Source organism: Arachis duranensis, chromosome 5 (assembly GCF_000817695.3).
Source record: "Arachis duranensis cultivar V14167 chromosome 5, aradu.V14167.gnm2.J7QH, whole genome shotgun sequence".
In the NCBI taxonomy this organism is placed as follows: Eukaryota; Viridiplantae; Streptophyta; class Magnoliopsida; order Fabales; family Fabaceae; genus Arachis; species Arachis duranensis.
This window is the reverse complement of record NC_029776.3, coordinates 55,538,469-55,544,464: the sequence shown is the minus strand read 5'-3', so window position 1 is coordinate 55,544,464 and position 5,996 is coordinate 55,538,469.

The following is a 5,996-nucleotide window of genomic DNA, read 5'->3' as shown; positions in this document are numbered from 1 at the left end:
CACCTACGTTAAGAGTCACGTTAGCTACACTAACGTGAACTCTAACATAGGAACAAAAGGAATCAAGCAACGTTAATGGGAAAAGTGATTCCCACTAACATTCGCGAAGGGGTACAAGCCAACGTTATTGGAAAAAGTGAGTCCCAATAACGTTGGCCAAAAATTGAAAAGACAACGTTAGTGGTCACGTTAAGACCACTAACGTTGGATTTAACGTGGATACGTGAGGGTGGAACGTTAGTGGAAAAAGTGAATGCCACTAACATTCTCGAACCCACAATGGCACTCAACGTTAAATCTCACTAAATACGCAAGCCTAATTCATATTTCTCTGCAAGCTGGGCCCACTAAAGATGAGAACTGCTTCAACTCAAGATCCAGAGCCCACATCCAAGACTTGAAGAACTCACTAGAAGATCAAGAGGAGTAGTATATATAGGAGTAGTCTTGAACTATAGAGAAGCTTGGCACTTTTGGGAACTACTCTCTATAGATTTACTTTTCTGCACTTTTAGCATGGATTCTTTTTTTCTGCCATTTTTCATTTCTAGAGCTATGAGCAACTAAACAACTTTCATTGGGTTAGGGAGCTCTGTTGTAATTTGATGGATGAATTATAGTTTTCATTCTTCTTCTTCTTTCTTTTCTCTTGATCTTACTAGAAAGCTTTCGATCTTAATTCAATTGGTTAGTTGTCTTGGATAAGAAACTCTCCATAATTGGATCTCCTTTGAGCCTTGGAAAAGGGATGAGGAGATCATGCTAGAAATGCTTTCTCATGTTGGACCAAATTGGGGTCTGGGCGGATATAGTGACATGTAATCCTCCCAACACTTTGATTTGGAAATACATGTGGTATAATCAGTGACCACACTTCATCTCTTCCTATGAGCAATTAAATCAAGGAATTGGGTAATTGTTCAAGCTTAGAGAGATTGGATTGCTAAGGAATTGGGATCCAATCACTTAAGATTGCCAAGGAGATCAATGAATGCATTGATTGAGGAAGAGATGAGAATGAACTTGATCCGGAGAATGCAACATCTCCTGAACCCAATGATTTCCCCATTTCTGATCTTACCCATTCTCTTTACTCTCTGCCATTTATTTTCATGCTCATTTTCCCAAATCCCCATTTAAGATTCTGCACTTTAATTTCTGTTATTTACTTTCCAGTCATTTAAATTCCTGCAAGTTCCCAATCTAAATTCTGTTTAGCTCAACTAGCATATTCTTCTAACTAAAGTTGCTTGACCAATCAATCCTTGTGGGGTTCGACCTCACTCTATTGTGAGTTTTACTTGACGACAATTCGGTATACTTGCCGAAGGGAAATTTGTTGAGAGACAAGTTTTCATGCATCAAGTTTATGGCGCCGTTGCCGGGGATTGATTTTGAATCAACAATGATTAAGTTGAAGATCACTAGATTGAGCATTTTTTTTGTTTTTTTGATTCAGTCAATTTCCTTTAGTTTGTTTTAATTTCTTCCCCACCCCCTGCACCCTCTTTAATTTTTCGTTCTTTCTTTCTTTGTTAATCATAATTCTGCTCACTAACCCACTAACCATTTGATAATTTGCATCACTCACACTAACAATTACTCTAACAAGAATAGCTTCTTCATTTTATCTCCTGTTGTGCAATCTGTCTATTGTATGACAGGGAGAAGAGAAGGAGTTTCAACATCCTTTGATTCAGAACCTGAAAGGACCCTTTGGAGACTAAGAAGGGAAGCAAGAGGGAAAAGAATTATTGGTGCTGAGGAAGAAGAGGAAGAATACTTTGAACCCAATATGGAAGGGAATTTGGAGAACAATCATGAAGAAGAAGCTCATAATCATGCCAGAGAAGGCCATGCAAACTGTGCTGGGCAAGAAAGGAGAGTTCTAGGCTCCTATATCAATCCTAATCCAAGAAACTGTGGAAGCAGCATTCAAAAGCCCACCATACATGCCAACAATTTTGAGCTAAAATCCCAGCTCATCACTCTTGTTCAGAACAATTGTTCATTTGGAGGAAGTGCTCAAGAAGACCCCAATCAACATTTAACTACCTTCCTGAGGATTTGTGACACTGTAAAGTCCAATGGAGTCCATCCAAATGTCTATAGGTTGCTCTTGTTCCCTTTTTCACTCAGGGACAAGGCATCCAAATGGCTTGAATCCTTCCCAAATGAGAGCTTAACAAATTGGGAAGAAGTGGTGAACAAGTTTTTGGTAAGCTTTTACCCTCCTCAAAGGATCAACAGGCTGAGAGCTGCGGTGCAAACTTTCAGGCAACAAGATGGTGAGACTCTTTATGAAGCATGGGAGAGATTTAAAGACCTAACAAGAAGATGCCCACCAGAGATGTTCAATGAGTGGGTTCAACTTCACATCTTATATGAAGGTCTTTCCTATGAGTCAAAGAAGGCTGTGGATCATTCATCAGGAGGCTCTCTAAACAAGAAGAAAACCATTGAAGAAGCCATAGATGTCATTGAAACAGTTGATGAAAATGACTACTTCTATGCCTCCGAAAGAAGTAACACCAGAGGAGTCATGGAGCTGAACCACATGGATGCATTGTTAGCTCAAAACAAGATGATCACCAAACAGCTAGCAGATCTTACCAAGAAGGTGGATGAGAACCAAGTTGCAGTAGCCATCACCTCATCATCAGCTCAAGAAGGAGTAAACATAGGAGAAGAATGTGACTGGGAGCAAGCCAACTATGTTGGAAAATCACCTAGACAAGTCCATGATCCATACTCCAAAACTTATAACTCTGGATGGAAAAATCACCCCAACTTTAGATGGGGAAACCAACAAGACCAAGAGCAAGATCAGAGACGCCACAACCTCAACTCCAACAACAATGCAACTCATCAACACACCTCACAGAGATATTACCAACATCCATCTAACCAACCTTCTTAACCACCTAATCTCAACCCATCATCAATAACCAAAGAGAGATTATCAAAGATTGATGCTCTACTTGAAAATCTATGCAAGGAAATTCAAGATAGTAAAGCTTTCCGAGAAGAAGTGCAATCCAACATGCAGAATCAAGATGATGCCATCAAGAAACTGGAAACACAGATTGAATTCTTATTCAAGCAAGCCCCTGGACACAACAATTGCAGCAATATTAACTCAATACCAAAGGAGGAATGTCAAGCCATCACCCTCAGAAGTGGGAAGGAACTGAAGGAGACCCACAAGAAGCCACTAGAGAAGAAATTGGATGAAGAAAACAAGGGACATGAGGAAGCTCAAACCTCAACCCCTAAGTCACATTAAGAAGGAGAAGCACTCAGACCATGTCTCTCAAAGGCTCCATACCCCCAACAACTGCAATTAAAGAAGAGGGGAGAGGACAACCAATTCTCAAGATTTTTGGAAATCTTCAAGAAACTACAAATAAACATACCCTTTGCTGAAGCAATAGAGCAAATGCCACTCTATGCCAAGTTCTTGAAGGAATTGATGACCAAAAAGAGAAGCTGGAAGAACAATGAGACTGTAGTACTCACGGAAGAATGCAGCGCCATCATCCAACACAAATTACCCCAGAAATTGAAGGATCCTGGGAGTTTCCAAATCCCTTGTATCATTGGGGAAATCACTGTGGAAAAAGGCTTTATGTGATCTAGGAGCCAGCATAAATATAATGTCTCTAGCAATGATGAAAAAGATGAAGATTGAAGAAGCTAAACCAACAAGAATGGCCCTGTAACTAGCAGACAGATCATTCAAATTTTTCCATGGGATAGTAGAAGATTTGTTGGTGAAGGTGGGAGACTTCATCTTTCCAACAAATTTCGTGGTATTACACATGGAGGAAGGAGCTAAGACTTCCATCATCTTGGGAAGGCCATTTTTAGCCACTGCCGGAGCCATTATTGATGTCCAAAAGGGTGAACTTGTCCTTAGATTACACGAGGAGAAAATGACATTCAATGTGTTTAAGGCCATGAGTTACCCACACAACTCATTGGGAGAATGTATGAGGTTGGACTCCGTAGAAGCCTTGGTACAAGAAACTCTTGAAGAAGAACTTGAAGCATCAACAGAAGAAGAATCAGCAGCAAGCAAAGAAGCTGCAGCTGCTGAAATGCATGTTCAAGGCATGCTAGAAGAAAAGGAGGAAAGAAAAGAAGTGCCCAAACTGAAGCTTAAAGCACTGCCAACCACTCTCAAGTATGCGTACTTGGGAGAAAATAAAAGTTATCCAGTGATCATAAATTCAGCCCTTAGCCAAGAACAAGAGGAAGAGTTGCTTCAAGTCTTACAAAAGCATAAGGATGCCATTGGATGGACACTTGTTGACTTGAAAGGAATCAGTTAAGCCATATGCATGCATAAGATACTCCTGGAAGAAGGTTCCAAACCTTCCATTCATCCCCAAAGATGGTTAAATCCAGCAATGAAGGAAGTAGTGCAGAAAGAAGTTATGAAGTTGTGGCAGGGAGGAGTAATCTATCCAATTTCAGATAGCCAATGGGTCAGTCCAGTTCAAGTGGTTCCCAAGAAAGGAGGAATTACTATGGTGCCCAACAAAAGGAATGAGCTAATCCCTACAAGAACCATCACAGGCTGGAGAATGTGTATCGACTACAGGAAGCTCAATGAAGCCACAAGAAAAGATCATTTCCCACTTCCCTTTATGGATCTAATGCTGGAAAGACTTGCGGGACATGCATATTATTGTTTTCTAGATGGTTATTCAGGATATAACTAAACAGTGGTTGATCCAAGAGACCAAGAGAAAACATCATTCACCTACCCATATGGAGTGTTCGCCTACAGGCGCATGCCATTTGGGCTATGTAATGCGCCCGCAACTTTTTAATGCTGCATGCTCTCCATTTTTCAGATATCATAGAGAAGTTCATTGAAGTTTTTATGGATGACTTCTCAGTATTTGGAGATTCCTTTCCTAATTGCCTAAACCATCTTACCTTGGTATTGAAAAGATGTCAAGAAACCAATTTAGTCTTGAACTGGGAAAAATGTCATTTTATGGTGACAGAGGGAATAGTTCTTGGTCATAAGGTTTCTAATCAAGGCATTGAGGTAGACAGAGCTAAGGTGGAACTAATTGAAAAGTTACCTCCACCAAGTGATGTCAAGGCGATTAGGAGCTTTTTGGGACATGCTGGCTTCTATAGAAGGTTTATTAAAGATTTTTCAAAGATACCCAAGCCCTTAAGCAATCTCCTAATGTCTGATACACCATTCATTTTTGATGAGAAATGCATGCTAGCATTTGAAAACTTGAAAAAAAGGCTATCCTCAGCTCCTATCATCACCCCACCTGATTGGAATTTACCATTCGAACTGATGTGTGATGCATCTGATTTCGTAGTTGGGGCAGTGTTAGGACAGAGAAAAGAAAATTTGGTGCATGTCATATACTATGCCAGCAAGGTCCTTAATGATACTCAAAGGAATTATACCACTACCGAAAAGGAGTTGTTGGCAATAGTTTTTGCATTTGAGAAATTTAGATCATATCTTATTGGCTCCAAAGTTATTGTTTTCACTGATTACACAGCACTCAAATATCTATTTGCCAAACAAGAGTCAAAACCAAGACTAATCAGATGGATCTTATTGTTGCAGGAGTTCAACATTGAAATTAGAGACAAAAAGGGTGTGGAGAACAAAGTGGTAGACCATCTATCCAGAATCCCTTGTGAGAAGGATGATGCCCATGATACAAGTGTAAATGAATTCTTCCCAGATGAGCAGCTAATGATGATTCATAAAACACCATGGTTTGCGGATATTGCCAATTTTAAAGCAGCCGGTGACTTAGCCCCTAGAATCAACAAATATCAAAGAAGGAAACTCATCAACGATGCCAAGTATTTCATTTGGGATGAACCCTATCTCTTTAAGAAATGCTCAGATGGAATCCTTAGGAGGTTGGTGCGCGAAATTGTGAACAATACTTTTCACAACTCTCATAATCCCCGGTCATGAACCCCAAAAACTTGGTGTTCAA